The sequence below is a fragment of the Acanthochromis polyacanthus genome, chromosome 23 (genome assembly GCF_021347895.1).
Source record: "Acanthochromis polyacanthus isolate Apoly-LR-REF ecotype Palm Island chromosome 23, KAUST_Apoly_ChrSc, whole genome shotgun sequence".
NCBI classification, from domain to species: Eukaryota; Metazoa; Chordata; class Actinopteri; family Pomacentridae; genus Acanthochromis; species Acanthochromis polyacanthus.
In genome coordinates this window covers 20903988-20916573 of record NC_067135.1, presented here as the reverse complement: position 1 = coordinate 20916573, position 12586 = coordinate 20903988, and the positions used below count along the sequence as shown (strand labels likewise).

The window sequence follows — 12586 nt, the reverse complement described above, 5'->3', positions numbered from 1 at the left end:
CGGGCCGCTGGTTCCCAGTACCGACACCCCCTGCCCTCCCCTAAGTAAGTTAGCTTTAGCTTCCCTGGATCCTTAGTTTCCCTAACCTGTCCTGTCAATTCCGCCTCTGTTATAAAATAAATCTCCCCCACGCCTTGACACCAGGCTTTAAAGCTACTATAGTGTGACCTGATTAGATTGTACTTATGTGGTTGTGCGTCCTTTTTTCATTTAGGTGTAGATGCATGCAGCTAATCTTTTCTGAACCACCGTGGTTTAATACAAAAATACTAACCTAATATCAGAGTCAGTGTATCATGCTTTGTACTGAACCTGAAGTTCGTCTAGTTGCCCGTGGCTCTGATCTGAACATCAACTTGCCATTGTAGCCACAGACTGGCAGGGGGCAAAGTGTTGTAATCTATCAGTAAGGAAAAACGAAAGGAAACTCAGACAATCACAACACTGTTGTGCTGCCAAAAACTCTCACTTTACCTACACGTGGACAAACTTCACTGCGCTAACACTGTCTGTACAAAATTCAGTTTTCCAGCAGCTGGAAAACCTTGACCTGGAAGAGGATGAGGACCAGAGAGTTTATAGGGGCAAGCTCCAATACTGGCAAAGGTCTGCTGCCTGCAGAGGTGAAGCGGCTGTGTAACACACAGGTTCGGCTACAGCCAAAACATACAAAATCAGAAATGAATAAGGTTAGTTTTTACACTTATTAGAAATCTGGTCATTAGGTTACATGATCTCCACTTCATTTTTTATGTTTGCACCACTGATACATCGTTGGACACATTTGAGGGAGGTGTGAGCATTTAATGTTTCACAGCTCTAGTAGGATGCAAAATTATTTAATCAAGAGAGATATCAGAATATACTAACCAAACCACAAGACATGAAAAAAAACATTCACTGAACCAATCCTTGCCAAGAAACATGAGAATATAGCTCTGGCTGAATGGCAGACAGGAGAGAAAGCTGAGCATGACTTGACATTTCTTCTCCCAGGCTCATTAAAGGTGGGCAGAAGGCTTTTAGAATGTTCAGAATGCTCTTTATTAGCTATTGTGAATTGGCCAACAGGTGAAGACTCTTCTCTGAATAAGGGCTGATTACTGTACTGATGCAATCGATGAACCCTGCTGAGTGGGCAGCCACATCTGATTGTAAAGTACAGCTATGGAAAATACAAAATGCCTAGGAGGAATCTGCTTGTGGGAGTTTTATGGGAAGCAGCAAACTCTTCTACCAGCAATATTTGTTAAAAAAAATACAAATATTGAATTTCTATTATGTTTATGTTTCGAGATAAGGAAAATATGCAGCTGAATTTAAGCTTCATTGAGCAATAATATAAAAACTATGTCCATAAAAAGTAAAACTGTTATGGTGAAAACTATCTGGGGACATTTAAATAAGATTTTTAACATAAAAGAAGTCTGTTTGTCGAGCATCAGTCACCAAAGTGGCTGTGCAAGTTTTCGTTTCCTCCAACTCTGCTGCAGATGACACACACGTAGAGCAACAAAACAAAACCTGAGGGACCAACTTCCTGGGAAGCTGGGTTACAGGCCTGTAAATGCTTTCAGTCTCTCCCAATCCTTGAGCCATTGGGTTGAGAAACTTGCAACAGGAAGGGGAACAAATCCCTGTTCAAAGTCATGAAGACATAGCAACACTTTGACATTGGTCATTTAGAGTGAAAAGAATGACAAAGCTCAATGACTGAAGAAATTCTGCTGTCACCAACATTTGATCTTTTCCCTCTCTCATGTCTTTGGCTCCCTTTGGAAAAAGCATGACAGACTGCCACTGTTCACTCCATTCCCAGCTCCAACTTCATCTCCACAGAGCTGTGTCAGAGTAAAGTAGACGTATGCAAAGCATACCTCAGTGGTTTTTGGCTGGAGAAATAGAGGTTCACAGAGGCAGCCTGCTGACTGTCATGCTCAAGCCTGGTGTAATGAAGTGAGGACTCTGCTTGTCCACACTTTGCTGAGGTTTCTGTCTGTTCAAACACTTGCATTTTGTGTTTCCCGCTGTTTTTTTTTCTAACGGATGTTGGAACATTTAAGAGCATCGATAAAGGTGTACTGACAAGATACACATTTGGCTCACAAATCTCTTCTTGACAGGGGACTGCTGGTGTTGAAGAAGTAGAAATAAAGAGATAAATAAATCTAGGTGCTTTCATCTCTAATTTCTATTACAAGCCGTGCTGCAATTTCACCCCATAGCTCACCTTTTGAAATTATTGAATATTTCAAGTGTTTAAAAATGACAGATTTTCCCATAAATTTGGCAATTGAAGACCCTCTTGTCATGGATACGTTCTTTTATTGACTGATATGTTTCTTTACAGAAACATAATTCGTGTTTTCAGAAGCTTTACAATACTGCTGATGTGTACATCAGCTGCTGGGACAGATTTGTTTCTTTTTCAGTCCAAACACAGCCTATCGCCTTTTTCCATGATTGTTGCAGTACAGCTGTAAATCAATAATAATCAATTCACTGTAGCTACTCCACTGCTGAGTACTATAGGGCCTACAGATGGTTTATTTACCATCTTAGCTTGTTTCTTTTGTTTAGACAGTCACAGAGAACTGAGATTTGGGTCTGTAATTTTAATGTACAACTTTCTTAATCATGTTTAGTTGAATTCATTTGGTGAAATTTGTTTTGCAAAGGTTTTAAGGTTTTTAACAGTTTTTTTTTTTACAAACATAGGCTAACATATAAATCGAGTTCAGTAAATCTGCCCTCATCATATGAAATAAAGTGGTTGTATTTGCAAAAACATTATAAACCATGGTCTGACTAAGGGAAGGCATTCTTCAGTCTCTGATTCAAATGAGCAAATCCATTGGTCAGCTTACACGAAATAAGTGGTGGGAAGTTCTGTAAAAGGAATTCATGTTTAAGGTGTCCACCAGGTGTCACTATATACTCTGTCTACAGGAACAGTGTGGGTGTTTCTGCCACAGACTGTATAGCATTTCTTTATGTCCCAGAAGGATTTTAAAAAGTTATTGTTCATCATTAAGTGTAACTACATATATATTTATCTATGTTTACATTTTACTGGAGAGAATAATAATTAAAAAAAAACACCAGTAAATGAATGGCAGAGTACAGATAAGTGAGAACACATATATACATTATCTATGCTATTCAGATCTATGTGGCAGAGTTAATAGTAAAACTCAGCTTTCTGAAAGCACTGCATCAGGATTTTGAACATCACCAAATCTCTTAAACCTGTTGTTTATTTTAAAATTGTATAGTTAGAAGCTGCAAGTGAAAGACTATGTTGTGGAATTATGTTTAAGAAAATGTGGGATTAGTATAAAGGTATGGAGTAATAGGAGTGCCAAATCAAAATATAAATAAATAAATAATTAAATAAATAAATGTGGAAATATAAAGATAAATAAATAATTAAATAAATAAATGTGGAAATATAAAGATAAATAAATAATTAAATAAATGTGGAAATATAAAGAGAAATAAATAAATAAATGTGGAAATATAAAGAGAAATAAATAAATAAATAAATAAATAAATAATTAAATAAAAGGAAAATTTTGTCTTTACTTTTACCTTTTCTGTTTTTTCCTTTTATTTATTTATTTATTTATTTCTCTTTATATTTCCACATTTATTTATTTAATTATTTATTTCTCTTTATATTTCCACATTTATTTATTTATTTAATTATTTATTTATTTCCCTTTATATTTCCTCAGTCCACCAAGAAAAGGAAAAATGCAAATCAGTTTGCTCTGGGCGGGGATTCTGAACACAGGAGTCCTGCCTGACACCAGCTCCCAGCACGGCTGAAGTGAAGCCATGTCACCGTTGAGCTTCGGCTTATTCTGCCACACTGATAAGAAAATAAACATTAATTTACCGAATTAGCAGCGTCCTTTCAGTGTCTGATGGCAGAATCAGCCGAAGTTCCACGGTGACACGGCTTCACTTCAGCCGTGGTCGGAGCTGGCGTCAGGACAGAAGCCTGTGTGCGGATACGACTCCCCACCCTGAAAAGGAAGCCCCGCCCAGAGCAAACTGATTTGCATTTTTCTATTTCATGGTGTCAGGCCATTATGAAATAACCACCAAGAAATAAAATGCAAATCAGTTTGCTTTCACTTGGTGGACTGAGCTGTCAATCAAATGGCTCTAGGCGGGGCTTCCTCGTCGTTCCTCATCACAGGCATATGAAGAGTAGATACGACACGCCCATCTGAGCGGCGTCCCGACGGAGACGCTAAGCTCGCGGGGGCAAAGTTTCAGTGTTTTCCATTGATGTGTACGGCACGAAAATTAAAACAAGAAGAATGCCGGCTCATTGTGCGGCATACAGTTGCACACTACATCGGACGATCAAGACAAGGAAACTTGGAATAACTTTCCACAGGTAAGAATAGTTTTGGGCTCGTTTTTTATTATTAAATCTTGTTGAGGGTCTATGAGAGCTAACTAGTTTAGCCATTAGCAAAACATTAACACGAGCTAACAGCTGGACAGCCAAATACCAGACGATTAATAGTAGCTGTAGTATAGCTGTACAAGCAGTAATACGAAAAGTACAAGCAGCAGTAGTAGTATAAGTAGCTGTTAGAGTCGTAGAAGTAGTATCAGCATGTGTAATAGCATTACAAGTTGTAGTAGCAGTGACAGTATCAGGAGCAGTAGTTGGTGTATTATACCACTAGTAGTAGCAATACCACCAATACTACCACTAGTATTCTCTTGTGAGATCTGATAAGGTAAAGTGAAATATTGCATTAACAACAATACTCCCTCCTGCATTGAAACAACAAAAGTACCAAAGAACAGAACTTTTGAAAAATAGTGTTCCTTTTTTCTTTTTGTCTGTTTATATATTAACTTCCTCAAGGGTGGGGAAAATGTTGCTGTGGCCCATTACATGGTGAGCCAGAGAGGAACAGGCCGACATTCCCACATCACTGGACGCAGTGTACATAATCAAAGGTGATCCATGGTTATGTAACTAATTACGATCATGAGTATCAGATATATTTTTAAAATACTGGAAAGGAAATTCCTGTTATATACATGCAGTTGTAAAATTTAGAGTAATTATGTATTATTTTTGTTTTTGTTTTTTTCATCTACAGAATTGAAAGATTATGGCGAGATGTGTATGGAAATGTCCTTGACTTGTTCCACACACTGTTTCTCAATTTGGAAGTGGAAGGGTTTCTAAGCCCTGAAAATGAACTGGAGTTATTCGTTCTCCACTGGACCTATGTCCCAGAGCTGCAACAGCATCTTCAGGCATTTAAGGAAGCCTGGAATCACCATAGTTTGAGGACAAAGAGAGGGCAATCCCCCATGCAACTGTCAGCCATGTGAGGGAAATGCTGCTGATCCAGTTGAGGTATGAATCCCCTCTTGTACCTTTACCTTCCTGTCTTCCTTTATATTTGTTTATGTTAACTTTATTATTTCTACTTTGGTACTGGATGGTTCAATTGACAGAGAAAAAAATCTAATGCGTGTGATCTCACTTTCTGATTCAGAGTCCAGATTTGATTTCTTAACAAATTGAAATTACCAAAGCATATTTAACAAACACAGTGTAGATGTATGCTGTCTAACACTGCTAGGAGAACCTGGACATTTCAAAAATGCTATACTTGGTTTAGTAGCACAATAATATCTATTCTTTATAGAGCTGTGACAGGTCCTGTTTCTGTACTTGGTATTTTTAAATTTTAACATATAAACATATGCATAGATATTTCAATGGTGTAAAATAATATCTATAATATCTATACAATTTTATAGTTCATGAATTTACTCCTTGCACATCTTGTTGTCCTACCCACATTTGAAATCAAGTTTTGCCATACCATGTAGTCCCTAATCTACTTTACTTTTTTTATTTTTTGAGGAGTGTGCATTTCTTAATAAAAGACCTTGCTTCCAAATTATGCTTTCCTTTCAGGTTGCTGCTGATTATGGGATAGACTGGACAGGACCTCACACCCCATACCCAGAAGGCATCACTGTACCTGATGCACAACTACCCCGGCAGCTTATACAGGCTGAAGTTACATCATTGCCTGATCCGGCCGTTCCTTTTTCTGCTGCACTACGGGCATACATGGATACAGTGTATATTCTTAAGGACATTTTTCAACAAACCTAGACATATCACAACTCACCTTAACATAATCAGAATGAAACGAACAAGACTCAAAAGAATGCTGCAAATTTTTGGTGCAGAATTTTATGACCAGTTGTGAATTTCAAATAAATGCCTTTGAAAACAACAATGTACAAAGACACAGCAAAGGGATATAAAACTGCTTTTATTGCATGCTGAATAGTTTGACAGCTTTTAAAAGCATCAAAACAATGTGCCAATAAAAAGGTTTTTTTTAATAGAACTGACAATTCTTTTCTTTAACTTCCAAACATTTATATTACAACTGTTCTCCAAAGACAGTCTTCCACAAGTGTGGAAACATTTTGTTGTCGCAGAAATGCACAAACCTGAACCATCATTTTTGAATCTTTCACATAAAAATAAGCTATTTCATTAATTCACTCTCTCAACTCTCACCTTTAAACTGTCTTCTTACAACAACTCACAGGCCGCCACATTTCTGCTACATGTTAAATGTCACACACAACAATTTGAGCCTGACAGCAGCAAAAACAAGAACTGTTGTGAACCTTCTTCTGAAGCATGTATTAGCCTCACAAGCTTACATCACATCAGAACAATTGTCAAAACAACTACACATATCTGTTTTAACATTTTATGTGTTTTGGTAGCATTATTTGGACTCTCACACAACATACGAGATGGTAAGCCATACTGAGCAACAGCTGACCTGAACAGTGGTGGATTTGTTGTTTGCAGCTGCTCCTATGTAAACTATGAGCCTGCTAAATCCATCCACTCCTGCATGGATCACGATTCGCCGTATATAAAAGTCACAGTGAAAATATGAATAGAAATTTATAATTATAGGTAGTTACAGCAATGCTACAGTAATAAGGAACAAGGACAAATTATCTCAATAAATGCAACGTAAAGACAACCACAATTACAATAAACAACAGAATTATTATTAATAATAATTATTATTTATTTATCTCTCTCTCTAGGCTGTTATATATTTGCAGCAAACCCCTCTCTCCTCAGAGCTGCTTCCACTTCTTCCTCAATCCATAGTCTTTGGGAAACCTACATGGAGTAAAGAAAAAGTAGACAGAGAAGTAAATAAGTCTGTACACAACAACATATTTATAAAGAAATCATGCTCATAAATTAAGTACAAAGAACTGAATTAGCCAATATACTGTAGACCAAAGCTATTTAATTTGATAAGTATAGCATTGTTTGGTAACATTTCAATTATTTGAAAGCAGTCCTAAAGAATTGCCTGTAATAACAATCATAAAATGGGTTTGGAGGAAGAACATAGATGCTAATCTGGATATATATGAGTTAGGCTTTATAACTACAATTGGTAGTATTGGTGGTATTAATAGTAATGCTACTACTAGTGGTAATACACCAACTACTGCTCCTGATACTGTCACTGCTACTACAACTTGTAATGCTATTACACATGCTGATACTACTTCTACGACTCTAACAGCTACTTATACTACTACTGCTGCTTGTACTTTTCGTATTACTGCTTGTACAGCTATACTACAGCTACTATTAATCGTCTGGTATTTGGTTGTCCAGCTGTTAGCTCGTGTTAAAGTTTTGCTAATGGCTAACTAGTTAGCTCTCATAGACCCTCAACAAGATTTAATAATAAAAAACGAGCCCAAAACTATTCTTACCTGTGGAAAGTTATTCCAAGTTTCCTTGTCTTGATCGTCCGATGTAGTGTGCAACTGTATGCCGCACAATGAGCCGGCATTCTTCTTGTTTTAATTTTCGTGCCGTACACATCAATGGAAAACACTGAAACTTTGCCCCCGCGAGCTTAGCGTCTCCGTCGGGACGCCGCTCAGATGGGCGTGTCGTATCTACTCTTCATATGCCTGTGATGAGGAACGACGAGGAAGCCCCGCCTAGAGCCATTTGATTGACAGCTCAGTCCACCAAGTGAAAGCAAACTGATTTGCATTTTATTTCTTGGTGGTTATTTCATAATGGCCTGACACCATGAAATAGAAAAATGCAAATCAGTTTGCTCTGGGCGGGGCTTCCTTTTCAGGGTGGGGAGTCGTATCCGCACACAGGCTTCTGTCCTGACGCCAGCTCCGACCACGGCTGAAGTGAAGCCGTGTCACCGTGGAACTTCGGCTGATTCTGCCATCAGACACTGAAAGGACGCTGCTAATTCGGTAAATTAATGTTTATTTTCTTATCAGTGTGGCAGAATAAGCCGAAGCTCAACGGTGACATGGCTTCACTTCAGCCGTGCTGGGAGCTGGTGTCAGGCAGGACTCCTGTGTTCAGAATCCCCGCCCAGAGCAAACTGATTTGCATTTTTCCTTTTCTTGGTGGACTGAGGAAATATAAAGGGAAATAAATAAATAATTAAATAAATAAATAAATGTGGAAATATAAAGAGAAATAAATAAATAAATAAATAAATAAAAGGAAAAAACAGAAAAGGTAAAAGCAAAGACAAAATTTTCCTTTTTATTTATTTATTTATTTATTTATTTCTCTTTATATTTCCACATTTATTTATTTATTTATTTATCTTTATATTTCCACATTTATTTATTTAATTATTTATTTCTCTTTATATTTCCACATTTATTTATTTAATTATTTATTTATTTATATTTTGATTTGGCACTCCTATTACTCCATATAAAGGTACCCATCAACGTAGAGTAAATTCTCCAACAGGAGCTTTACCTCCGCTTAACCTCCATGACCTCCATAGGTTGACTGGAAATCTTGTGTTGTCACCAGCAGGGGCCTGCTTGTCTTTCATCAGCAAGCAAGACAAAATTGTGCTTTTTAGGTTAATCTTGCATTTTTTAAACACTATATACAGTCACCTCCAAAAGTATTGGAACAGCAAGTTCAATTCCTTTGTTTTTGTTGTATACTGAAGACATTTGGGTTTCAGATAAAAAGATGAATATGACACAAAAGTTCAGAATTCCAGCTTTTATTTTGTGGTATTTACATCAAGATGTGTTAAACAACCCAGGAAAGATGACCTTTTCTTTGAACCCACTCACTTTTTAAGTGAGCAAAAATATTGGAACATGTGACCGATGGGTGTTTCTAGTTGCCCAGGTGTTGCCTTTTAAATCAATTGCAGAGACATTAAATAGTTCTTGTTTTTGGCTTTGGGTTTCACCTGTGAAAACTGCATTTTCAGTTAAGCAAACATGAAGACCAGAGAGCTGTCTATGGGAGACAAGCAAACCATTTTGAAGCTGAGAGAAGAAGAAAAATCGATCAGAGCTATTGCACAAACATTGGGCATAGCCACTACAACAGTTTGGAATGTTCTGAAAAAGAAAGAAACTACTGCTGTACTGAGCAACAAACATCGAACAGGTCGGCCCAGGGTAACAACAGCAGTTGATGACAGAAACATTGTGAGAGCTGTGAAGAAAAATCCAAAAACAACAGTCACTGACATCACTGCCAACCTCCACAGGGCAGGGGTGAAAGTGTCATAATCCACTGTTCGAAGAAGACTTTGACAGAAGGAATATAGAGGCCATACCACAAGATGCAAACCACTCATCAGCAAAAAGAATCGGAAGGCCATATTGGATTTTGCAAAGAAGTACAGAGATCAGCCACAAAAGTTTTGGAACAAAGTTTTATGGACTGATGAGACCAAGATTAACCTCTACCAAAGTGATGGAAAGGCCAAAGTATGGAGAAAGAAAGGATCTGCTTATGATCCAAAACATACAAGCTCATCTGTGAAACATGGTGGAGGTAGTGTCATGGCTTGGCTTCCATGGCTGCTTCTGGAACGGGCTCACTAGTCTTTATTGATGATGTAACTCATGATGGTAGCAGCAGAATGAATTCTGATGTCTACAAAACCATTTTGTCAATTTACAGAAAAATGCATCCAAACTAATGGGGAGAAGCTTCATCATGCAACAAGACAATGACCCAAAGCACACTGCCAACACAACAAAGGACTTCATCAGGGGGGAAAAGTGGAAGGTCTTGGACTGGCCAAGTCAATCACCGGACCTTAATCCAATAGAACATGCATTTTACCTCCTGAAGAGGAGATTGAAGGGAGAAACCCCCAGAAACAAACAAGAACTGAAAGAGGCTGCAGTAAAGGCCTGGAACAGCATTTCTAATGAAGAATGCAACAGCCTGGTGAAGTCAATGGGTCGCAGGCTGGATGCAGTTATTGCAAGTAAGGGTTATGTCACCAAATATTAAATGTTATTCACTAAGTTAATTTAATAATGTCTGTTCCAATACTTTTGCTCACTTGAAAAGTGTGTGGGCTCAAAGAAAAGGTGATCTTTCCTGGGTTGTTTAACACATCTTGATGCAAATACTACAAAATAAAAGCTGGAATTCTGAACTTTTGTGTCATATTCATCTTTTTATCTGAAACCCAAATGTCTACAGTATACAACAAAAACAAAGGAATTGAACTTGCTGTTCCAATACCTTTTGGAGGTGACTGTATGTATCATTCAATAATTTTTGTATGAACGTAGAAGAGAATAAAGGCAATGTAAATGAAAGCACACATTCAGGTGTGTAAAAACAAAGTCAAAAGCTAGTCTTTTCATACATCTGTAAGTTATAATGCAGGATTTCTAAATAGAAAATATATGATGGTACCCAAATATTTTCAAATACATCCAATTTTCACTTTCATATGTACAGTATATATATATATATATATATATATCATGGTAGAGACTGCGATTTGGTAGAATTGGAGTTTCTACCAGTAGAGATTGCGATTGGAGTCTCTACCAGTAGAGATGGAACTTTAAATCTGACCCCTGACCCTAACCTTAACTAACCCTGACCTTTAAATCTGACCCCTGCCCTGACCTTAACTGACCCTGACCTTTTAATCTAACCCCTGCCCTGACCCCTGACCCTAACCTTAAAAGTCTAACCTTAGCCCTGACAAATCTCTACTGGTAGAATTGGAGTTTCTACCGGTAGAGATTGCGATCGCAATCTCTACTGATATATATATATGTATATATACCTTCTTTAAAAGCTTTTATCAAGGTTATTACTTATACTTGGTCTGTTGGTCTTTATCCAGATGGGTTTAACCTTTATTCATTCCCATGAAAATAATAGCATTGTAGTGACAGACAGCAGACAGAGGGTTGAATCTGATTAATGTGGTGGACTGGATGATAAACCAGGCTCACAAGTGCACACACGCACGCACACACCCACCGGTATAGATAAACAAACGTGTGTGTGTGTGTGTGTGTGTGTGTGTGTGTGTGTGTGTGTGTGTGTGTGTGTGTGTGTGTGTGCGTATACGTGTTTATCTATACCGGTGGGGACTTGGTGGGGACTTTGACCTGACTCCACGCTATCTTGGTGCGGACTCGCGTCACGGTGGGGACCAAAAATGAGGTCCCCACAGGGGGAAACAGTGTTTTCTTGGCCATGTTGTTGTTACTGAAAAAAGTAAAAGTGCAAGAAAGTTTCTTTAGGGTTAGGCATTGTATTGGTGTTGATTAAGGTTAGGGTAAGGGTAAGGGTTAGGGGTTAGATATGAATGGGAGTCAATGGTAAGTCCCCACTGGAATGGCAGACCAGACAGGGACATACCATTGACCCCCATTCATATCTAATCCCTAACCCTTACCCTAACCTTAACCAACACCAAAACAATGCCTAATCCTAAAGAAACGTTTTTACACTTTTACATTTTTTAGTAACAACAACATGGCCAGAAAACGCTGTTTCCCCCTGTGGGGACCTCATTTTAGGTCCCCACCGTAAGACGAGTCCCCACCTATATAGCACAGTCAGGTCAAAGTCCCCACCGGTATAGCAGAAACAAGTACACACACACACACACACACACACACACACACACACACACACACACACACACACACACACACACACACACACACACACACACACACACACACACACACACACACACACACACACACACACACACACACATAGATAGATAGATAGATAGATACACCGCGACGAACAGTGGGAGAGAGGATGGATATGAAACACCATGAAAGAGTAACACTGGAAATGAAAGGAAAAGAAGCAAAGCTCTGCTTGGAACATGACACCAGAGGCTACATTCATCTTTACAACATTTACAGTCTAAAAGTGATGGGCAGTGCAAGTACATCTGACGTGTGAGTCCAGCTCAAACAGATTGCTCGGAAGGGTCTTATTCATTGGTGTCATTGCAGCCTACAGCCTTGGGGCAAAAGGGGTGAATAAATGTGTAGCAGTTAGTTGTGTTTTTAGTTAGTTCTGTAGCTCTAAAATGGAATCAGTGTTCTTGGTTCACAAGATTTCCCACATGAAGACTGAGTTTGCAATTGAAGTTGATTCTATCTGAGGTATACATGAAAGTTGTCAGATCAATCAGAATCAGAATCAGAAAGAATC

At 38.3% G+C, this 12586-nt stretch overlaps 2 long non-coding RNA genes across 3 annotated transcripts; one reads left to right on the top strand and one right to left on the bottom strand.

Moving 5' to 3' along the window:
• The first annotated feature begins 3674 nt into the window (after nucleotides 1–3674).
• LOC127532315 (uncharacterized) lies at nucleotides 3675–6405 on the top strand. Of its 2 annotated transcripts, XR_007939700.1 has the most exons (4): nucleotides 3675–4411; nucleotides 4895–4989; nucleotides 5136–5398; nucleotides 5969–6405. It is a non-coding gene; the product is annotated as an uncharacterized LOC127532315 (long non-coding RNA). The 2 variants fall into 2 exon arrangements; XR_007939699.1 differs by having other exon boundaries at nucleotides 5136–6405.
• On the bottom strand, nucleotides 6317–8387 carry LOC127532316 (uncharacterized). Its single transcript, XR_007939701.1, has 2 exons — nucleotides 7834–8387; nucleotides 6317–7219 (listed from the first exon to the last, which is right to left on the bottom strand). It is a non-coding gene; the product is annotated as an uncharacterized LOC127532316 (long non-coding RNA).
• Between the last annotated feature and the right edge of the window lie 4199 nt (nucleotides 8388–12586).